The sequence below is a fragment of the Lycium ferocissimum genome, chromosome 2 (assembly GCF_029784015.1).
Source record: "Lycium ferocissimum isolate CSIRO_LF1 chromosome 2, AGI_CSIRO_Lferr_CH_V1, whole genome shotgun sequence".
NCBI lineage: Eukaryota > Viridiplantae > Streptophyta > Magnoliopsida > Solanales > Solanaceae > Lycium > Lycium ferocissimum.
Genome location: NC_081343.1, coordinates 1,543,129 through 1,568,614, shown reverse-complemented (window position 1 = coordinate 1,568,614; position 25,486 = coordinate 1,543,129). Strand labels below are relative to the sequence as shown.

The 25,486-nt window shown below is 35.9% G+C and overlaps 1 long non-coding RNA gene across 1 annotated transcript; it reads right to left on the bottom strand.

Moving 5' to 3' along the window:
* Nucleotides 1–17,892: 17,892 nt before the first annotated feature.
* Nucleotides 17,893–22,892, bottom strand: LOC132032613 (uncharacterized). Its single transcript, XR_009408552.1, has 3 exons — nucleotides 22,134–22,892; nucleotides 21,883–21,959; nucleotides 17,893–18,487 (listed from the first exon to the last, which is right to left on the bottom strand). It is a non-coding gene; the product is annotated as an uncharacterized LOC132032613 (long non-coding RNA).
* Between the last annotated feature and the right edge of the window lie 2,594 nt (nucleotides 22,893–25,486).

Below are 25,486 nucleotides of genomic sequence, written 5' to 3'. Positions count from 1 at the left end.
TATTACAACCCCAAAATTCGAAAGTCATCGTACAAGGACTCTAATCCAAAACATGCCTAAGGAATTCATACTATCTGAAATAAATAAACATCAATGTCTGGAATGGAAATAGAAATTAGATAAGGAAGATCTTCGGGCTACCAGACATGGATAGAAGCACACCCTCAATCTGTCAACAAATGGCCTCAAGCTAAATATGAGGTCGGGTAGCGCCCTACGGATCACAATCGTACTCGAAAAGAAAGCAAAGAAGGGCAAAAAGATCTTTACAAACACTATGTACCGGTAGATATCACAGGCCGATTAAAATTAGTATCATGCATGAATCACAACACCAAGTCAACAGCATATAATCAAATAGCCAACACCAAGTCAATCAATGATATTAACAATCAAGTCAACGGGATCAACCAATCAAATAAACCTCCCAACAACATTCTCACTCAGTCAGCCATTGATCACTCATGTACATACATGTTAATTGGTGTCTTTGCCTAATAGCCGGGACCCACGGGGGACCCATGGTGTCCATATACCACTCGTTCGAACGAACCTCGGACCACGAGCTCACAACTAGACCACATCCTCCCCCTCCCCCCCTCCCCCCCCCCTCCCGATCAAATGTGCCTTTTCATATAAATATATTTATTGTCACAGCACTTTCAGTGATTGATTATCATGTAGTATCTCAATTTCATCAAGAAGATCATATTAACTTCTCACCATAATTGTCATTAAAACATAGATCACAACACATTGAATAATGGCGTTAAGCCCACATTATAACTCAATCAATAACATGTAGGAATTCCAACCAAACATCATGCCCGAAGACTAGGTATGCTTTCTTTTATCAATCTCATAACACATACAATCAACTAATCAAAGTCTAACTCAAGTGGACCGTAACCTACCTCAACTGCAGAGCTGGAACGATGTGAATCACTCCGCTATAGTCTTTCCCTTCTGTAATGCCTCAGAACGCTCAAAGTCTAGCAATTAAGATCCTAAATAAGTCACAAACACTCTAGTCAATAATATCAATTAAATGAACACCTTCCACCCTACCCCTTTCTAATGGGTGAATGATTACTAGGCATAAATCATCCTAACATTGGCCTTAGCAACCACAAACTATCAATTTATAAGGTTATTCAATCAAGTTATCTCTCACACGCAGTTTCTATGGTCAAGTTACCATTTTTATGAAACCCTAAGTCTCAAATCACTTAGTTCATGCCTTTAATGGTTCAATTCTTGATTAGAAATCAAGCCTTTAGATGATAATCACATAACAATACTCATAACCCACCACCAACTATTGAAGGTCTATTAAGTTCTAGGGTTACTATTCTCAATTCACCATTGTAGACCCATTAGAATGATGACAATCTTAGAGATGAAAGCGTAATGAAGGAAGTACTGGTTGAGACTTACCTCTCAAGAATATTCTTGCCCTAGCTTTAGAATTTTTCGTCCCAAGTACTCCTTGGAAACTGTTTTGGAGTTTTGTTAATAAAGAATTCGGAACTAAGTATTTAAAACACGGGATTCTGTCCCCGTCGACCGTTGCGGCGGTCATTACGTCGCTGCAGCGGTCTCGTTATAGCGGGCAATTGCCCGTTGTAGCGGACCTAACCAAAAACTCTCCTCCGTTGTGGCGGGCATGATTCCGCTATAGCGCCAGCCTTACAGCGGTCCAGTGCCCACCATAGCGGACACACCCAAATCCCGTTTGATTGCTGCGGCGAGAGGTTCGCCGCTACAGCGGTTCCACCGCAGCGATACCACTAAGCCAGTAAGCTAGCTAATTCCCACAGTTTTTTACTCTACCACCCAACACTTCATCCAAGGCGTCACAAACAAAACAAAACTTGCATATTAATGTAAAAACACCATACGAACTGATCCGTGGCATCAAAATCCCCAACGGAGGCCTAATTTCCTACGTCACCCCCAAATGAACTCAACACAACCAAACAACAATCACAAACAAGCCAAATTTTTAGTTCTTAGACTTCTATATTTGAGTTTTTATTAGCTCGTTCTACCCCTGGAAGGGTTCTATTTGGTAGGGTGATCCTAGATTTTCCATAACGACCGGGATGGTCATTACACGAAGCTTGAGATCTTCTTCTCATTTCTTCATTCAAAACACCACTCTTAGTATATTCCATAGTTACACCATCACTGGGAGCAGAATTAGTCGAAGAAACTCAAAGAGTTTCCTAAGAGTCTGGCAGAGTATTAAGAAGTCAAAGTCCCTGTATTTCTTCATCAAACTTGAGACCCATTCCAGATTGTTGATCAAGGACACCCTAAAAATCATTTATATGATCAGAAATAGGACTGCTCTCTCTGTATCTAATATTCATCAATTGTTTCAGTCGGAACAACTTATTATTGTCAGTCTTTGAAGCATAAAGTGTCTCAAGCTTTTCCCACAAGCTTTTAGCATTTGTATCATTCACAATATTATTTCGAATATTGTCTTCAACCCATTGCCTAATATAGCCACAAACTTGTAAGTGCTCAAATTCTCAATCCTCATCTTTAATAGACTCGGGTTTCTTAGAAGCAAACACAGGTAAATGCCATTTCTTGACAAATAGAAGAACTTTCATCTTGATTTTCCAAATATGGTAATTACTGTCATCTAAACAAACCATCTTCCTCATGTTTGCCTCCATCATTCAACTAGACAATCAACACAATCAAATATAACTGCAAGCTCTGATACCACTTTGTTGGGAAGAAACAAGCAATAACCAAATTTCATGATAAGATAACAGCGGAAGAAATACCCAAGTCAAAACTTCTCACGCTATTTGAAACAAGAGAATAAATAAAAACTAGCACAAATGAAAATTCCGGCAGCAACTATACCAGCAATAAAATATCAAAGCAAGCAAAATAAATCAATTGCAAGATACACCAAATTTACGTGGTAAAACCCCTTCAAGGTGAAGAGGAACCATCCACAGGACCTCCGGCCCACAAAACCTCCACTATAATCAATAAGAGTTACAATATTGTTATTCAAATAGCTACAACATCAATGCCAAAATGGAGTAATAATATATAAAATATAGCACCAAAACAAGTAAAGAAAAGAGAGAAATCACCCCAAAAATGAGCTATTGTTTGTACTAAAAAACTAGAGCTACAGACCACAAAATCCAATATTCACCGTTGAAATCGAAGAACCAGATGTTGAGAACCCCTAGTTCAAATTTTAGCATGATCCAACGGTTAACGAATTGGAAGGCGCTATTTGAAGCAGACTGTTGTAGCAGAAAATTTTTGGACGAAAATCTACACTTCTCTCTCATTTTTTCTCTCTATATGGCTGCTATAAATTCACTCTTGTGTTCTAAAAATAAGACTTAAGTTGATCCTATATATACAGTGGATTTTAGTACAAAAGTGGGCTAGTCCAAATCGGATTGGATTTTATTAATCCAAATCCACATATGAAGGGAAAACCCAAAAGTCCAACACCTGAAAATGGGTGATCTTGAACTTTTGACCCCGACTTTCTCTATAGGCAAAACCTTCAAGGTTAAAAGTGTTGCTTATGGGGCAAAACTTATTAAACTTGAAGTTTTGTCTATAGTGCAAATAGGGCTAACAGTTCAAGATCACTCATACTACTAGAAATAGAAGTTTTTTCCACTAACATTCAGTGAAAAATTTGTGTTATAAAACATAATATTTCCAACTCATTTTCACCGAACCAGCTCACAAGGAAACGCATGGTGGGAAACAGGTTCCCATTGAAATGCTGGGAAACTTTCTAATTTTTCCATGTGAATACAATACTCTACTAATTAGATTTTTTCCACCGACATTAAGTGGAAATAGCCACTGAACATTTTTCAGTGGGAAAATAGTAATTTTTTAGTATTGTCACCTCCAAGAAATTCTTATAAATCACCTCATTTTGACCCACCGAATTTAGCCCATCTAAAATTTGGGCTAACCTAAATTGACCCATGACAAAACTTGTCAAAATATTTAAAATGAGTCTCATTGTTTGATATGTTATATATAACAAAGAAAAAAATTGTAATTAAAAAAATTATATAAAAAATTAAAATAAAATTCAGTAAGAGCTAGATTGGTATGGTTGACCCATTGTTTAGTCCATCTTCACTCAACATATTCAGTTCAAGTAATATATGAATGGATTAGTGATCCGTCTATTTATTAACTCAATTCATTTTAACCCTCCTAAATTTAACTTAACCTGCCCATATAACACTCCTACCTCCAAATGAAGTAAAATTGTCAAGAAAATCAAGCATTTAATTGACTTGTGACTCATAAATAAAGCTACATATAAGGGTTATAGTATAAATGATGGTACTAAAGTAAGTTTTTTGCTGGGAAAACGACCTAATAATACTTCTTAAAACTCTATATTATAAAACATATGAATATTTTTCCTTATTTACAAAACATAACAACTCCATTACAAAACATACCATATCTGGAAAAAACTAAAAGCCCACCCTTTTCCCCTTTTTCCTGTTCTCTGTCTCATACAGAACAGATCCTCCCCACCTTTCCCTTCCCCTTATCGGCGTTCTCTATTTCCTCCGAGAATTCCACTGCCCCACCTTTTCCTTCCCCTTCTCCCCGAATCTTTGTTTCTGTTAAAGCATGAACGGACAACTCCGATAAAGAGAATCCCAATTGCGAACAAAGCTGGAGAAATTGTTGTTCTTGAAATTCTTGGGAAGAATCAATCTTGAACTGAAACCTTAATCAGTCCCAAACTACAAAGCTTTTTCACTACTATCCCAAGAAATAACCGAATCCAATGAAGGGCAATCAACCAAATCAAAAGTCTTTGACAAAAATGGCAAAATTTGTGTTTTTCAAGATTTACATTTTTCCTGGTCTGCATTTTTCAGATATGCCGCTAGAGCATGGCCTGAGGTGGCTAATGTGTTAATCTCTAGTTCTCTAACTGGTGCGGCGGTTGTGCGAAATTTTAAGCCCTACGCGAGATTTGAAGCGTGAGTTTTTTCAAATTTCGTAGCATGATTCAAATTTGTATTAAATTTTGATGATAATTATATGCCAAGTTTGTATGAAAATTGTATATTAAGTTTTTGATGTTGTTGTAGTCGTATTAAATTTGTATGAATATTATATACAATGTCATTGTAGTTGTTTTAAATTTTCAAAAAGCTAACATGAACTTTATACAAAATTTACATAGTTATATACATATTTCATACTATTTCTATACAGTTTTTGTATAGGAAAAATGTGAGAATTCTAAGCCTTTAGCGAGATATATGATGGATATAAATTATTCATGTAATTTCAATATAAAAGTATAATACTTTAAAATAAAATATGAATAATTTATTTCATATTCTCGCACTGTTCTAACAAATCTTGCAGAAAAATGAATACATGAAAAAAGAGACAGAGCAAGAAATAAAACTCCAAGAAGGAGGATGTATCCACGAAAACTACACAAAGTCAAGAGATACAAAGTTATGGCAAATTGTCACCAAGATTTCATGACAAATTATCATGTCAATTTCTCTCCAAGATTGCATGATAAATTGCAATGTCAAATTCTCATCAAGGATATAATATTATATTGATATTCTCTTGAAATTTCTCACCAAAGCCTTGTAAGAATTCTCTTATAAATAGGCACATGTTTGTAGAAGAAAAGGGATTCTATCTTTCATCCGATTTGCATCCAACAGTGAAGAGGACACAAGAACTAGTCTTGGTGTCTCTCTTGGCTCTTTGTTGTTGTAAGTATATTTTGTTAGTCTTTATTTCTATTTAGATTTTGTACTCCACAATGGAGTAAGTTTTCTTGGTTGGGATACTAGATGAAGCTTGATGAAGCTATTATAATAAACATCTTTATTTTATTATCTTCTTATGTTGAGATTTTTTCTTTATCGTCCTTATACACCAAGGTATTTGATATTAATTATATCTATTATTGGATATAATTATATCTCTTTACAAAAATCTTTATCTTGTTATTTTATTTCTTATTCGGGAGAGGAGAACGATTTAAACAAGTTTATTGATTTAAATAATCTTTATCTTATGTCTTTCAGTCCTAATTCTCGTGGAGGGATTAACTCAAATAAGTTTATTGATTTAGCAAAAGCTAATTGAAATAGGCTTTTGTTCACTTGGTGCACTCAACAAGATAATTCTTTTTGAAGCCATTACTTTAATTTGTTAACTACACTAATCGAAAGAGGTGTTATAAATTAATTATTGTTTAATGTCACTAATTAGTTGTCAATAAATTAATAGTATAAGCGAGAGTGGTGCTGTTAGCATATTGTCGTTATGTGAAGTGATTGTATTAGAAATAAGCAATCATTCTTTAAATAGAGAAATAAATAATAAATTTTTGATTTAATTATAATAATTTAATCTTGCCAATTCAAAATATCCCAACCTCTATCTTTTATTAGAAATACCCAAAAATATTTCTTATTTTGTTATCATAATTTTCAAGACTTTTGAACAACTCCCTTTTCATCAATTTGATTCTCTCAAAGAGTAGCCAAAATATTACAAGTCCGTAGCCTAGATTGTCAATTCTCTGTGGGACGATATCATAAACTATACTAGAATTTGACTAAGATGAGCAAAAAATCCTATACACATTGGTCTCGCTAATATACATATTTGATACACTTTTCATACACAAACTTGTGTGTGAAAGTTTTAAGCCCTCAGTGAGATATACAAATTTCATACAGATTTCATACAAAAAATTTTGAGCGAAACTTTTAAGCCTTGTATCAGATATACACATTTTATACAGTTTTCATACACAAAATTTTTGCGTGAAAATTTTAAGCCTTGAGCGAAAAATTTCGTATATGTTTTGTAAGAAATCTATCGTTATATTTAGTAAACTAAAAAGTATCATCATATTTTATAAGTATGCCCTATTCTTATGTACATATACGTCATTCTCCCTTTTTTGTTTTGCATCGTATTTGTATGATGGAAGAGAGAAATATTTATAAAAAAAAAGATATTCTAAATTAATAACGATATTAACAAATCATAAAACGTTTTGATGAATTTTCAAGCATCAATTTATATAATAAAATTTGCGTCGAGAAAATATAATAACAATCATAGTATTTTACTTCACTATAACGAGTGTTACAATCTCTGCGAATCCTCTAATTCTTCTTTTCAAAAATGAACTCAAGGGCCGTTGAGCTTGATTTTGAACTTGACAGATTTGATCTTAGATGTGAATTTAATTAATCGTAATGAAAACTTTGATGACTGCCACGAACAATAGTTATCCTACGAACAAGTAACTTTGATCTTGAACACCTTGGTATCTGGTTTGTCTTCATTAAATTTGATCTTGAACGCCTTGATATTTGATTTGCCTCCATTCTTGATATTCCAGTACTTGAAAATTGTAGAGAAGTGTGTGAATGCACGCAACTTGAAAACAAACTTGTAGCATTTGATTCACGAGCTCTATCTGGCTTCTTGTTACAATTCTGGTGTCTTTGCTGAATTACGAGAACTCACATTTATAGTTGTAGGTTGGAAGAGTTGTGATTGACGATAAACTCTTTTCTATCAATCAGATTATACTTGACGTGACAATACTTGATTGATTGGAGTATATCAAATGTACGCGTGGCACATTTTCATTGGCTTTTGATTTTACTAGGAATGTTATCATTTGCACATATGACATGATCTTAGTGGCTCTTCATTTGAGTTGGCATGACACGTCATTCATCACGTGGCACCAATCTAGACCTCTAGGATATGATGATTTCTATTAAATTCATATTTATTGGATTTAAATAATTACTCCAATTATATTATTATCTATATTCGGCTAACATATCTTGCATTTAATATGTCCAAATTATTTTGTGAATCTTAAATTCAATTAACCTTAAATGATTACACCAAGATTACTAAAATTTTCACAGGTCACACGTATATAATTAGATGATAACTCATTTCCTAAGTGATTCATATTTAGAATTGTGAATGGCTGTGGAGCGGTAAGGTTCAGTATATTCAAGATCTTCATAGATATCTTCAAGTTCGTTTTAATTTTATTTTTGTCATCAAAATCTACTCTAGAAAATTTCCTTTTCTATACTGTAGAAATTTTTCTTTTAATATTACATATTACTATTTAAATATATTTATAAAAAAGTGTGTAGGTTCCGATTCAAAACAAACCTGCTCCTGGTCCGAATATAGCTAGCTCAGCTACACACGTCGATAATTACCAAAACTCTAACCAAAAAAAAAAAAAGACATTCCACGTGTCACTACTACAAAAGGGTACACAAAACCAAAAAGTTTTTGTAGCAAAATCGCACACTTAACTTGGAAACGTGGTTTTGGCTGTTTGGGGGTTGACCGAGTTAAGGTGACCTTCGTTGGGAATTCTGAGGCCACAGTTGAGTTCGTAACGTGTTTTTACTTGTGTCTGCATGTTCAATTTGTGGCCGGGAGGTCCCAGGTGGATGTCGGAATTTTGGGTGAAACTTGGTGAAAACCAGATTTTCTAGTTTTTTGGTCTCTACGGGAATATTCCGCCTCTGTGGGTCCACCTATGCGGGACCTGGCTTGCAGACGTAAAAGCTGACTCATTTAATGAAAACCGCCTCAGCAAACGATCATCGGTCGAGGCGGGAGCGTGAAAGTGGAACATTGAGCGCAAAAGCGGGCTCGCTGAACAGATTCCCCTTTTATTTCTCAATTCGAACCATTCTTCATTGATTCACCATATTGAAACCCCAATATATTCTAGTGGCGATTTGAAGAGCAATTGGAGTTGTCATCCTTGAGTAAGTTCCCTTAACCTTGTTTTATGTTTATTTTACTTCCTAAGTTAGAATTCATGATGAATTAAAGGAAGTAAGTTGAAACTCTAAGTTTGCCATCTTGATATCTTATGCTATAGAATTGTGGTTTTGTTGATAAATCTTGTTAATCCTAGTCATGAATTCTTGGTTTGAGTAGATACTAAGTTGAATCATTCTATATTTCAAGGTTTATGATTTGAAAAGTTAGGGTTTCTTCCTAATTAGGGGGTTTTTGATTAAGAGCTGAAAAAGATGATTCTTGAGTTTATTTAGCAATTGAGGGGTAGTATTGGACCTCCTAAGTTTGGGTTAACCGATTTTTACCTAAAATTTATATTTTTCCCTTATAGGACCGATTTTCCTCTTTTAAAGGGTTGTTTCGATTCGATTAGTACTATAGCTTTATGGATATCGTTAGTCTCTATTTCTTATATAGAATGCATTGTTGAATAGACTTCGATCTTCCGGAAGCTCTACGGAAGGGCAAGGCTCTAGTTGGATAGTACGGGGCAACCGCTCGGCATCGAGGTAGGTTACGGTTTACCTTTCGGTAGACTCCAATTAGTGAAGCATATGTAGGAGTTAGATTTTGACAAGGAAAGCATGCTAGGCTTTCGGGTATGAAGCCGGGATGGAATTCTATTAGGTTGGTTGTTGTTAGTTGTGGGCCTATTTCCCTTTTGTTATGATGTCACTCGTGTATGCATTCATCTCTCTTTGCTTATGTCACTTATCATCGAACAGGGAAAGAAACATGAGATTAGGCTTGAACTATGATGTGTGCTTATGATAAGGCATGAATGAGACTTTGATTTTGATTTATTGTTGATTATGATATCTTGCATTGCATACACTATAATTTCAAATGATGCATTGATATGAACTGTGACTTGGTACGAATGATGGAAAGTGAGACAAAGGAACATTGTAACGACCCGTTTGGTCGTTATAGTATTTTCGGCATTTTTGTCCTTTTTGGAGCATTGATTAGCTCATTTTTGACCCGAGGGGACAGTTGGCACGCTTTCTGAGGTGTCTAGACCGGATTCGGGCAACTTTTGTGAAATACAGGCTTAAAGTGAAAAATGGTTGACCCAAAGTTGACTTTTGGCTAAACAGACCTTTTTCGAAATTCTATCGATTCTGAGATGTTCGGATGGTCGTTTAGAACTTATGTGTGTATTTGGTTCGGTTCCCAATGCACTCGGATGCATTTTGGGACTTGGGTTAGGAGATTGGAATTAAGGTATCGGGGGTCGACTTGGTAGACCTCCGTTGGAAATTTCGAGGCCATGGGCGCGTTCATAGCGTGTCTTTATGTGTATCTATGTGTATGGTATGTGAGCAGATGTCCTCGGGAATTAGTTGGAAAATTGGATAAAACTGTGAAACTTGAGGTAAGTTTCTGGTGTCTGGTGCCCGCTTTTGGCAGCACCAGCACCGCGGCAACGGTACGGCTAGAGCGATAACCCTGTCGCTGGAGCGGTCCAAGCATTTTAGGCTTGGCCGCTAAAGCGGTTACACTGGAGCGGTCGCACTATCGCCAAAGCAGGTGACAGGCAGTGTATATAATTAATGAAGTGATAAAAGCCTTTAGACCCTCATTTATTTCACTTTCGAAATTAGAGCTTTCGGGGACTGTTCTTGGAGATATTTTGGGAATACTCTTGGAGGTAAATCTTGCTATCCCTCTTCTATTTCATTAATCCTTATCATCATAGATTCCCCTTTTTCCTTAATAATCCCTTAGTAATGGAAGATGAAAGTGGGTTTTGATGAACTTTTTTCCTAGGCTTATTAATGATGAAATTGATGGTGTTTATGTTAGATTTTGATGAATCTAAACTTGTTAATCATATATCTTCTATTTTTAGTGTTGAATTTCGGAATCTAAGAGTTAGGGTTTATACCCAAATTGGGAGTTTTGCTTCAAATTCAAAATTGGGTAAATCTATGGGCTAATTTAGCAATTAGTGGCTGGGTTATGATCACCTAGTGTTTAATTTGATATTTTGCTTCCAAATTTCTCGTTTTACCCTTTGGGCCCCGTTTCCCCAATTTCTAGAGTTAGACTGACCTAAATTGCGTAACAGCAATATTAGTATCATTCTTCATGATTTCTAATCTAGATTTCGAATATGCCTAGACCACTTTGGTTCTGAGGCTCAGCGGAAAGGCAAGGCGATTGAGTGATTTGTTGGTGTTTGCGGTTTGGCTATCCAAGTAGGTTATGGCTTACCCTTGGTGAGACTTCGTATAGCGAAGCACATATTTAGATTATATTGTCGGAGACAACATGTGAACCTTCGGGTATGAAGTTGGGTTGGATATTGCCTTAGGTTGGGCCTGGTTATGTGTTGGGGCTAGCCACCCCGTTGTGTTGTGATTTAATTGTTCTATTGTCTTTGGCTTGATGCCAAGAGTTGTTGATAGATATTGGATTTTGTTTATCATCTTGATTATGATATTGTTGGCATACCCACTATTGGTACTTGTGATTCGGTTATATTGTTGGCATACCCACTGTTGGTATTTGTGATTCGGATATATTATTGGCGTACCCATTGTTGGTACTTGTGATATTCAGCATGATTATTGATGTTGATACATGCATTGTACGCACTCTCATTTTCATGATACACTATTGAGATACTAATGATACTTGATGAAACACTTTGATGAATTGGGCTCGATTTTACTTGAGTGACGTGAGATGGCTGATATCCGATGTTAGTTCCGAAATCATTGATTAAGTGAGTGCATGGACTCCGTGGGTCTCCCAGAGTGGTGCCGATGAGAACCACCCGTGGGCAAAGATCCGGGATTCCGTCTATCTGTTAGGCAAAGATCCGGGACGGGTGGCACTTAGACTTCACGAGTCATGCTAAGTTGTGCTATTGAGATGTCGATATTTCCATCCGAAGTACATGTGTACACAGCATTTGCATGGCATTGCATTGCATTCATACACTATTGCGTTGCATTGCATTATGGCTTGATTTTGAGATGTTTGGTGGTGTACTTATGATGTTGGATTCGGACTTGATACGTTCAGACTTGGCACATTTGGGATTAGATGCTTTACTTAGGCAATGACGTGTACTTGGATTCGATTACATATGTTTTATACTTGTTGGTTTGTATGCTTGTCTGTTTTATTATCTAAATTGTGTTAGCTATGCTTAGTTGGCGGATGATTTCTACCAGTACTGTTGTTTTGTACTGACCTGCACTTGCTGCATTCCTTTATGAATGCAGAGTATCAGGTTGGATCCGCTTTCGTTACACGTGGTTGATAGTCGCTTTAGCATTATATTCGAGTTTCCAGGGTGAGCATGGTCGTTGGCTGTCTTAAAGACTTCTCTATCTTAATGTCCTACTCTATTCAGACACATAGACACTTTATGTATTATTATTCCAGACTTGTATGATTTCCCTTGTAGATGGTCTTGTATTATTCAGACTAGACCCTGGAGATACTATTATTATTCCGCACTTTTCTACTGCATATATATTTATATCGTGAGACTTACGTATTTATTCTATTCCGTCGCTTGATTTAATTATTACAACAACAACAACATACCCAGTGAATCCCACAATGTGGGGTCTTAATAATCATTGGGTTCAGGATTCGCTTACCGAGGTGGGAGAGGTAAGTGCCCGCACGGCTTAAGGCAAATTAGTTCGTGACAAACATCTGAGGTCTTTTCCATATTGTATATGAAAGAGATGAGAATCCGTGATCCGAGGTTGTTACCGGAGCGGAGTGTGATATACTCCCTGCCCGGGGTTTCTTGCCGGGATGAAGGAGTACATGGACTTCTCGGGTTCCCCATGGATCATGACTATCGAGACGTGGAGGTTTCTATCCGTAGCATGTGTGTACAAGTGTCACGACCCAACTCGTGGGTTGAGCAGGCACCCACACTAACCCTCTTGGTGGGTGAACCCTTCCCTTTTACTTAACCATTTTTAATTATCAGATACGAAAATGAAAGAAGTCGCAATATCATAAATAAATACTAATAAGTGCGGAAATACAAATAACTACCCAAGGATCTAGGTCAAGTCAAAGTACAAGAGCTTCTAAGTATACAACTCGAATAAAAGTTACAACCACAACCTGAATACAACTTCTATTTAGAATGATAATTAAACAGAAAAGTCTAGATGAACTCCGTGAGATCCGTGAAGGCTAACTGAATCTCATGCATGTACCTAGAACAACTCTACACCCCGAAAAAGGTATAACAAGAGTAGTATCAGTACAGATACTATGTACTGGTAGGTATCATAGGCCGACAACAATTAGTTTGCATATATAAACGACAGAAATTAACAAGTAGACAAGTAAGCAATTAAGGACAGTCACAAATCATATTCAAGCAAGATTTGCAGTAATAGGAACCACAATAGATCTCATTAATCTCAAATCATAGCCTAGGTGGAAGCCTCTAGTCCACGAATCCATCAAGTCACTAAGTAAGTATTTAACAAGCACACAGCAACTCAAATGAATCATCTGCCAAGGAATCGGTGTGGAAATGTACCATGCAATGATATAAATGCAGTAAACAGAATCAATGATATGAATGGATGAAGTGAATGAATGCATATGCAATGCACTGACCAACTGTCTCATACCGTACACACATGCTACGAATAGAAATCCTCCACATCTCGATAGTCATGACCCTAGGGGACTCACGAAGTCCATGTACCAATCTCATGATCCCGGCAAAGACCTCAACCATCGGACACTCTCACGATTCTGGCAAAGACCTCGGGCATCGGACACTATCTCTCTTTTACGCTCTTCGGCAAAGACCTCAGAGGGTACACTCTGTCTTATCATCATCAGTACCAAGTCACAGCTCATATCATGATAATAAAATGAGGATGAATGCCATGCATAATATCATTGCCAACAATAAATCATAATCAAGATCTCGTTTGCGTCTTATCATAAGTACACATAACAATTGAGGCCCACTCTCCTTATCCTTCCTTTTTCTAATGATAAATGAAATACAAAAGAGAGAGAGAGATGAATGCAAAACACAAAGGCAACAATTACATATGAAGTATGGAATTCATGTCGTCTTACTTCCTCAGCCTCAATTAGACACATCGATCATAAAAGTCCTCAAATTTATATTATAATATGCAGATCAACATTCCAATTCTAAATAACAACATTCCTCTTTCATTTGATAATGGGATAACAAGAGGGAGAGGGGCAAGTATGTCAGTCACATGAATATCACACATAGATAGTAGAGCGACAAGCCCAATCATGGCAACGAGCCCACATAGTCAATCAACAATACCAACCTAATAATATTCATCCCAAATTTATACCTGAAGGCTTAACATGCTTTCCCCGTCAATAAATAACTTCTACATATGCTTCGCTAATTGGAGTCTAACCGAAAGGTAAACCGTAACCTACCTCGATGCCTAGCAGGTGCCACGAACTATCCCACGAGAGTCCTTCCCTTTCGAAGAGCTTCTGAACTTTCAAAGTCTATTCAACAATGCAATCTACATTAGAAATGGAGACTAACGATACCCATATTGCCATAAAAGTATTCGAATCATAAAACAACCCTTAAAAAGGAAATTCAGGCCCACAAGAGCAAAACTGCAATTTCATTGAAAATTTGGTTCAATGTAGTCAAAATAGTACTCTACGAGTTTAAACGAGTCCAATGGTACTCATATTGCTATACTTTAATTCGGAACTAAAAACGAACCCAAAAAGGTAACCCCGAGCCCCCAAGGGCAAAACTAATATTTTATTTCAAAATTGGTTTACCCATAGCTTAATAAGTCTAAATCCAGAAAACTCATTCAAAAATCCATCATCTTGATCCTTAAATCCATGATTTACCACTTTTCAACTTTTTGGTTCAAAACCCCAATTTCTACAATCCAAACACGAATATAAACGATAACCAACGAAAATAATTATGGGGAAACGTCAAAATAAAGGTTATATGCTTACCCCACATTGAGATGAGAACAACACCGCCAAAATCACCTCAATCCGAGCTCCCCAACTTGTAAGAAAATAACTATATCCTGAAACAAGTGAAGAAGAAAAACACAGCAGCTGTTTCGGTCCAAATCAGGTGTTCAATGATCACAAAGCTCACTTTTAACAAGCCTAATAAAATCCTTGTGATATTTCACCCAAGATAGCCTTTTGAATCACCCAGTTTGGCCTTAAGATGAGAGAGATATGGTGTTTTCAAGTTTTGAAGGAATGCAGAAAATTTAAGGACGAACTTAGGGGCAAAATCGTAATTTTCAGCAAAAATTCCACCAGAAATCAGCAACAACAAAATTTAGAAAAAAGCCGATATCTCACTCATATGATGACGAAATGCGACGATTCTTGTTGATATAGTTCTGAAATTACGATACGGATCTAACGGCTCAATAGAAACATAAAACAAAAGTTGTTTGCTCATTATGGTAATCTTTTTGCTCAAAACGTCGTCGAAACCAAAAACAAATACCCATACAACCCAAACACATCTGAAACTCATCGGAATCTTACCAAAATTTGCGGACAAGTCCAAAATCATCATACGAACTTGTTGGAACTTTCCTAACATCGACACGGGATCGTCTTGACCCGATGTTGACCGTAGTCAACTCCAATTCCTTAACTTAACCAGTTTCTCAACTAATGACCCAAATCGCACCCGAACCCTTAGAAAACCGAACCAACCACTCCGATAAGTCATAAATCACATTCCAGACCTAACGGAACTATCAGAAATTGATTTCGGATACAATTACCCAAAAGTCAACTTTTAGTCAACTATTTTTCACTTATTCAACTTAAAAACTTCTACATTCCTCAAAATCAACCAAGACTCATCCGATCACTTTGGGGACCGTTCTACCCATCCCCATAAACCAAAAACACTCTAACAAGGGTAAAATGCCTTAACAACCAAACAAGTCGTTACAACAAGTTTCAAGGTATTTGGCCGGTGCATTGCATATGCATTCCACTCTTACATCCATTATTCATTGATGAGTTGTACTTGGTATTGATATTGAGATGATTTCATTGTTGATTGATTCATTAATGTACTTGTTTGCTTACATGTCTACTTGTTGATTCTTTCTTCATATATGTGAACTAATTGTTGTCGGCCTATAATACTAATCAGTACATAGTGTTTGTACTGATGCTACCGTGTTGTACTTTTTTCTGAGTGCATAGTTTGCTACAGCTTCCACTTTAGCACCTCGTGAGTGATCTTCCCGAGGCTGTTAGTACGAGTTTCCTAAGTGAACCATGTTCCTAATCAGCAGCCCGAAAAACTCTTCTTTATGATAACTGTCCATTGTTCCGAGACAGTATTTCAGACTTTTTATTCGACATTTCTAGACTTATGTATACTTAGTGGCTCTTGTCTTTGTACTTAGACTAGATTTGAGGCATTTGTAGCATTATTCCCCACTTAGTAGTTATTTATATATATTGAGACTACTTCTATATTTTTGTTTTTTATTGATATGCTTAAAATGAATGTTGAATAAGGGAAGGGTTCACCCGCAAGAGGAATTAGCGTGGGTGCTTGCTCGACTCATGAGTTGAGTCGTGACACTCCATCAACCTTTTTATGTTCACTCTAAATGTATAATGTGTATATATTTGTCTTGTAGGGATAACAATTGACAAGAGAAGTCTTAATCTAAAGTAATATCTTGTGCTACATTGATACAGATTCATAGTTTTGAATATAAGCTGGAGACCAAAAGAGTTGGAAGGAAGATCTGGAAAAGTTGATGCAAAATCAAGAGACATTCAGAGGCTCTCGCTAGAGTCGCGAAGGTACTTTTATTTCTTTGGAGTGGTGAAAACACCCCTAAACTTGATACGGATTGTTACTTTAGTTCCCAAACTATGGCTAGTCTTAAAAACACCCCTTAACTTGACTAAGTGGATTTTAATACACCCCCGAGCTCATACATCTTAGTAAGTGTAGTCACTCGCGGTCCAGCTAGAATTTTCAGCTGATGTGTCCTCCATGCGGATAATTTAAAAAGACAAATAATAAATGAAAAATAGTAGTCATAAACTCATGTTCTTAAAAACTAAATCACTCAAAAGACTCTAGAATTCTCCCCTTAAAACACTCTTCATTCTCTCAAAACACTCTCCATCTCCCTTTGATTTACATCGAAACTTAGGATTTTAGCCTAGAAACCTCCGTAGCCTGGAAAGTAAATAGCACACTAATACATAGGTAAATCTTCAATGTTCTTGACCACTTCAGCTATTGCTCATAATTATTTTTCTTCTTCAACAAAACCCAAAAAACAACATTAGCTTGTTACAGAAATGATGGTTCATACCAGTCGAACATTTTGCAATAACATCGACCTCTCACCTATACAAAGTGGAAAAAAATCGGTGACAAACCCAGATAATTATCATAAATTCACCCTTCTAAATAGAAAAAACCTAGCAAAATTATACTAAAATTGACATACCAAAAACAAAAATTACATATTTTGTGGTTTTAACAATCCCAAATCTCCCTCCCGGTTGTCGTCGGATCATGAAACACTCAACACCACTGGAAATCCACATCTATAAAACTTTAGTCATGAAGACAATTGAGTGAGAAACTGTCGCAATTACTGATGATACACAAGCTATGCTGGAAATTTCTATAAATGGAAAAAAGGGAAAGGAGAAAGTATCGTTAGGGTTAAGAACTGAAGAACAAAGGAAAGTAAAAACATCATATGACTATCGAAGTCCTATATGTGTCGGTGGAATATGGAATATGGGCCTTAGCTGAAGTGTATGAAGAGTTATGAATTGGGTCGTTCAGATCAGCCCAATATGCACCAAATAAATTTAAGCCCATCACACAACTCTAAATAGATATTTTCCCAAGTCACATGCAATGCACACAAAGAGACAAAATCTGTTAGCATGTTATCTAGATAGCCAATAAGAGTAGCACAAATATGTACAGGATTTTTTTTTTCTTTGATAAGTTTATTCTTTACATTATCGTATAAAGGGATTGTAGTTACAGAGATTCAATACACAGAAATTTTCCAATCACAATCTAAATTACATTTCATACATGGTATCAGAGCAGTAAGCTCGATTCAAAGTTTTTCACCAAAATTCATCTTCTGTGTTTCTTCTACAACAGATCAAAATATTTGAAGCAACGCCAATTGCTATTGGAACAAACTATGTTGAGAAGACAATCACCTGTGATATTAATCACCCTTATCACCTCAATAATTCAGATTCACCAGGAATGACTCTAGGCAATACTGTTTTTTATGGAAGAGGATACCCAGGGTGGAGGAAATCTATCCTTCTATCTTTGTCAGCCAAGAAGAAACTTGGTTTCATCAATGGAGCTTGCAAATCTCCAAACTGAACTCTGCTGGGTATGAACAGTAGAGTTGTGTCAATGATACGGTTATATCTTGGATCTCAAATGCTCTAACAATGGACATTCTTTGACAGTGTGATACACTCTAAAACAACAAAGGACCTCTCGCACAGTCTATAGCAGATGTTTAGCAGGTCAAATAGTGCCAAACTCTATCACCTGCAAAAGGAGATAACAGGTTTAGTTCAAGGTAATAGTGACATTGTTGGGTACCTTACCAAGCTTAAAAGACTATGGGATGAACTAGATGCAATCAATATAGTTGTATCTTTGCTCATGTGTATGTGTGTGTGAAGGAAAAGCTAAACTCATAAAATCTCCGAAAGATCAAAGGTTGATTAAGTTTTTGATGGGTTTAAATAACATCTATACACAGGCAAAAGGAGACATCCTCATAATGAATCCCTTGCCTAGTATGGTTCTTTCATATTCATTACTCTTGCAAGATGAGAATCAAAGAGAAGTGTATGCAAATGCACAACTTTCTTCTGATTCTGCATCATTTATGATTCTTTGGACCAACATAATTCTCAACTGCTATCTGAGTTTGTAGCCTTCATGGAAACAGGAAAGGAAAACATTTTCAGAAATTCAAAAACCAATCATTCAAAGTAGGAAACACATCACAAAAGTTCAACAGTTCTGCTTAGAGGTTTGTTAAACCACAATAGGAATTTAAAAGGAAAAAAAAGTACAACCCAAATGTTAGTTATACTTACTGTGGTAAAAACAAGACACACACAAGATGACTGTTACAGGTTGCATGGATTTCCAGCTAATTTTGAGTTCACTAATTTTAAAGATTATCAAGGCACAGTGAAAGGCAATGCAGCAGTAACATATAATGAGGACGACAACAACAAAAACAACAACTTGACTGGATGCAATAATGAAATCAACAATAATATTGCACAACAGTATACCAAAGAACAAATCAATGAGATGATGCATTTATACAAAAAAGCAAAACTAGCACAATTAGGAAATTCAGGCATCAATGCTAATGTTGTGGCCGGTACTATTCTAAAATACTCTGGTTCAGTTTTCAGTAGTCTCAAATCAAGTATCTGGATAGTTGATTCAAGTGCTTTAGAACACATGTGTTTTAAGTCTAATTCTTTCATGTTTCTTATTCCATTTCCTATATCTTTGAACATTAGTTTACCTAACTCTTTCAAGGTCAGTGTTACTCATACAGGGAGCATTTCTATTCTGTCAGGTCTTATTTTGACAAATGTCCTTCATGTTCCACAATTCAAATATAACTTATTATTTGTACATAAGTTATGTGTTCAAATCAAATGTGATGCCATATTTACATGTCGTGGATGTCTCTTGCAGGACCATTGAACGAGAAGTCCCCAAGTTTTTGGTGAAATTAGAGAAGGAATTTATCTATTGGAGCCTACTAGTTCTAAGTCTAGATGTTTATTTAATGCAAATGTCTTTTCAATTTCAAAATGAAGAAATTTTTCAGAGTATGTTCCTATTTCTACACATGTTAATGCTATTTCTGATGTAAAACTTTGGCATGTAAGGTTGGGACATCTCCCATTTTCAGCAATGAAACATTTACATTTCCTTCATTGTGACTCTGTTTCTGAATTTATCTATTATATGTGCCCTAAAGCCAAACAAACTAGGCTTCAATTTCCAGTCAGTACTATCAAAACAAAGTTTTATTTGAACTTATTCATATTGATATATGGGGACCATATAAATCTAGCACTTATAATGGTTTCAGATATTTCCTCACCATAGTAGATGATTTTAGTAGAGGGACTTGGACATTCTTATTAAGCACCAAGAGTAATGCTTTTTCAGTACTTCAAAGTTTTCTTTAGATGGTTGAAAGACAATTTAATGTGAAGGTCAAGATGATTAGATCTGATAATGCATTAGAGTTAGGAAAGGGATCACAAGAAGCAGCTTTTCCTGCATTAGAGGGAATTGTTTATCAAATGTCCTGTGTAGGGACCCCTCAGCAGAATGGCATTGTTGAAAGAAAATATAGACATCTCCTAGAAATTGCAAGAGGTCTGATGTTTCAATCCAAAATGTATGGTTCTTACTGGGGTGAATCTGTTTTAATAGCTACACACATTATCAACAGATTGCCTTCTAGTTTTCTCAAAGGGATGACATCTTATGAGTTGTTTTTTCAAAATCAATCTGATTATACTTACTTAAGGAATTTTGGTTGTTTGTATTATTTTTTCACTTTAACTCAAGGGAGCATTAAATTTGATCAGACGCAAAAGGCTTGTATATTGTTGGGTTACCCTTTACATCAAAAGGGATAAAAACTATTAGAATTAGATTCCAAGAAAGTTGTGGTATCTAGAGATGTGAAATTCATGAGAATCATTATCCTTTTGCTGTCTCTACTCCATCTAAAACATCTATTTTCCCAGAGCATTCAAACCACATTTTCTTAGATTCTACCTCATCAAGTGATAACCTCATTCCTGATTTAGCGAATTCCAGCTCTAATCCTTTTCCTAGTCCTTCTATTCCCTCCACTAATTCACCTGATTCTCCTCAATTCCACCAGCCTTCTTCTAACTATTATGATCCTATTGCTCCTCTTTCTTCTCCTATTCCCTCTACTGTTTCACCAATTCCTATTGAGCCTACACAAGAACCAAGAAGATCACAAAGATCCAACAAAGGGAACCTTCTATCTCATCTTAATGATTATTTCTGCAATACTATTTTCCTAAGTAATGTTATAGGGTCTTGTTTTACTACACCTACCACCCTTTCTTTCAATGCTCTCTCTAAACCAAATCAAGTCATTTTGAACTGCATATGCTATATATCACAGAACCTACAGGTTTTCATCAGGCTTATTATCATCTAGAATGGATAAAGGCCATGGAGGATGAAATAGAAGCACTTCAGTCAAAACATACTTGGGATATAATATCTCTACCTTCCAGGAAGAAAAGCACTTTCTTGTAAATGGGTTTATAAGGTTAAACAGCATGCAAATGGAACCATTGAAAGGTTAAAGGCCATATTAGTCATTAGAGGAGATATTCAGATAGAAGGTGTTGATTTTAATGAAACTTTCTCCCAGTAGTTAAAATGACTACAAACAGATGTTTATTGGCTATTGCAATTAAAAAATGTTGGGATGTTTCACAATTTGATATGAATAATGCCTTCTTGCAAGGTGATTTGCAAGAAGAAGTCTATATGAAATTTCCTTCTGGTTTGGATCCTCCTAATCCTGGTTTAGTTTGCATACTTAGAAAGTCTCTATATGGTTTAAAACAAGCTTTTAGGCAATGGTATGCCAATCTTGCTGGTGCTTTATCTTTTAAAGGGTATGTAGTCTCTCTCAATGACTATTCTCTCTTCTGTAAACACACAGGGTCTATAGTTTCTATTGTTGTATTTTATGTTGATGACATTCTTATTATTGGCAATGATCATCAAGAAATTGAGACTCTTAAGGTGTTTCTTCATTTAAAATTTAAGATCAAAGATCTTGGTTTCATTCATTATTTCTTATATCAAGAACTAATTATCAGTCAAAAAAAGTATACCTTGGATCTTTTAGCTGAATTTGATATATCCCATCTTTCTTCAGTTTCTTCTCTAATGGATCCATCAGCAAAGTTATCTGCAACAATAGGGGAGGACCTATCAGACCCAACCATTTACAGATATCTTATTGGTAAATTAAACTACTTGACCCACTAGGCCGGATTTATCCTTTGTTGTTTTGACCTTGAATCAATACATGCAAAATCCTATTGTGGACCATTTTAATTCAAGTTTGAGAGTAATACATTACCTGAAGAAATACCCATGCCATGGCATCTTTCTCAATGCTTCACCAAATTTTTCCCTCTCCTCTTTTTGCGATACAAATTGGGCGACATGTTGTGACACTCGTCGGTCTGTAAGTGGGTTCTTTACTAGCTTAGGAGGTTCACCTGTCTCTTGGAAGTCTAAGAAACAAGATTCCATCTCTTTATCTTCCGCTGAGGCTGCATACCGCTCAATGTGGCGTCTTGTTGCAGAACTTACCTGGTTGACATGATTACTTTCAGATCTGTCTATCCTTTCTCAGATCCCAGTGCCTATTCACTCCGACAGTAAGGCGGCAATAGATATCACTCGGAATCCCATGTTTCATGAGGGAATAAAACACGTTGAGCTAGATTTCCATTTTGTTAGGCAACAGTATCTCTCAGGGTTGCTATCTCTCTCCTTTGTGTCGTCAAAGGACCAGCTTGCCGACATTTTTACCAAATCTTTATCTGGTCCTTCTCATCATCATCTTCTTAGCAAGTTAGGTGTCACTACTATCCCTACGCTTGAAGGGGGTGTAGGAATTACTGATGATACACAAGCTATCTTTGGCATTTTTTGTTAATGGAAGAAAGGGAAAGAAGAAGGTATCATTAGGGTTAAGAAACGAAGAAGAAAGGAAAGTAAAAACATCATAGGACTGATCGAAGTCCTATATGTGTCGGTGGAATATGGAATATGGGACTTAGCTGAAGTGGGTGAAGAGTTATGAATTGGGCCGCTCAGCTCAGCCCAATATGCACCAAATAAATTTCAGCCCATCACACAACTGAATAGATATTTTCCCAAGTCACATGCAATGCACACAATAAGACAAAATATGTTAGTTTGTTATCTAGATAGCCAATAAAAGTAGCAAAAATATGTATAGGATTTTTTTTCTTTTCTTTGATAAGTTTATTCTTTACATTTCTTGTATAAAGGGATTGTAATAACAGAGACTCAATACATAGAAATTTTCCAACCACAGTCTAAATTACATTTCGTACAGAAACCAACAAATATGACTAAGAACTTTAGAGAAGAAGGTGAATATAAAAACTTGAATTCAATGTATTTTAATGGAGGAGGATTAGATAGAGAAGAAGAAGAAGAAGAAGGGATTTTTTAGCCATTGCCAAAGGAAAAAAATATATAAAGGAAATGTAAAAATGGGTTGTTTTTACAGTTTGTCTACTGATGTGGCAGGTTTTTTATGGTCTCACGCGCATAGAAGAGCTTGAGAACGTTTGTTGTTCCATGTGGAAGCTTGGGGTGTAGATAAATTCACTTAACCAAATTTAGGGGTGTTTTTAAGTCTACTCATAGTTGGGGACTAAAGTAATAATCCGTGTCAAGTTTAGGGGTGTTTTAACCACTTCAGCCTTTTATTTTTTAGAGCTTCTTGGACTTTAACCACTTTAGTTGCTTTGAATCTTCCAGTACAATTCTAGTTTATTTTTCAAAATATTTATATACTTCCCTCCATAGGCCTTGAAGTTAAGAGGTGTTATTGTAGTACGAAAGAAGAATTGAAGCGGTAATTCGATTTTCAACAGGCAATGACTATGTAAACTCCTCTATGATGACTTTTTTGTAGTTTGGCTTAATAAATAACCAATCGAATTGTCGCTAAAATCATGCCATTTCAGAAAATGAATATGATCTTAGTTTGTCTGGCGAGTGCTCTATCTAATAAAGTGACTGGTGAAAATCACTTTGATAATCTTATGACCGATGAGTATCACTTCGATGATCTATCTTTATTTTGGAACTATGGAGTTTCGTGATAGAGATTAATATATTGGTATGATGGTATCCCGTGGAGGAAATGGAAAACAGCAAGACATTTTGTAGTATTTTATTCTGCGCTACAGGACATGCTGGACGGGCTAAGGAACTATAAGTCTGTTTTGCTGATCTATTTCCTAGGTGTGGATGAGAAAAAGAAGTGTGTTCTTAACTTCCATTCAGTTCAATTTCTCTCACGGAGATGGAGGGATATCATTAATAATCCAGTCTGAAATTCTGCTGGGAAATTGACTCTTAAAGCTCTGCATTCCAGGGTGTTAAAACATTTACTTGCATTAAAATAAAATGCTTATCTTAAATATTACATAACAAATTTGGTGAATTGTTGTTGTATTAAGTTCATATATTGTGGTGGATTAAATGCTATAACAAAAAGATAGCAGAATCTCGTAGAATTATGAGTTTCAAAGACCATATTTTGGAACTGAACAAGTAAACATCCAGCTTGTTCAAAAGGTTTTAGAAAACTTATGCATAGTTTTTAGATCATCCCTGTTGTAGCACCTCTTGTGCATATTCCTCACCTATTAGTCTGATATACGGTTGTGGACGTTTCATAAAGAACACAAGAATTGCCAGAGGATAAGATGTCAGGTAATCTAAATGCTCATGTTATGTAAGATTAAAGGTTGTTGAATGTGGATTTCAGTCCCTTTTATGTTTCGTGGGAAGAGAAAATGTTAGGAAACCAAAATGCTTTTGGAAGTTACAAGTTAAAAAATTAGTTCAATCTTGCATGTCAATGTGTTGGAGCTTCAATTTACCTGTGTGTAACATTTTCATTGTTGTGTTTTTATTTATTCCTCGATTTCTCACTATATTCTCTATTTTTTGCTGCAGAGATGAAACCTAACCAAATTAACGGGTAAATTTCACTGATGGTTAGTTAACTATCACATTTTTTCACAAAAATTACTTAACTATCGTTTTTAAATCAAAAGTCACTTAACTTTGAGTAAACTAACACAAAGTCACTAAACCACATTCCGGTGTCACTAAACCACATTCCAGTGAATAACTCTTTTCTTACACTGTTTTTAAAAAAATGATCTAATAAATAAAAAATTAATCAAAAAGATTCAACCTAACCCGACCCAAAACCCATATGAAGAAAGTAAATAACCTTTCATATCTTCCCTTTTCCTACCATTAAATGCACGTTTGGTTTGAAACAATACTAGGTTATTAAAAATTCTTTCTTTTTGAACAATCTTCTCATCAGCTTGTCATTGATCATTTCTAGCATAGTACTAGTTCTTGATCAATTCTAGCAGACATTTTGGCGACCCAAGCAGCAGCTCTCTTCTCAAGCTACTTTTGCTCATCCTCCAAACGAAGCAGTAACTAATGTAACAGAAGCAGATATATTAGGAATGTCAACTACTAGATTAGTATCTTTAGCTATGTGTAAAAGCCTAGTGAAGTATGGTAAACTTAATGTATTAGCATGTAGTACTGATGCACGGCCTACTACTATTGTGTAACTATGTAGTATTAATAATATATTCGTGTTTTAACCAAAAAAAGGGAAAGCGTGTACTT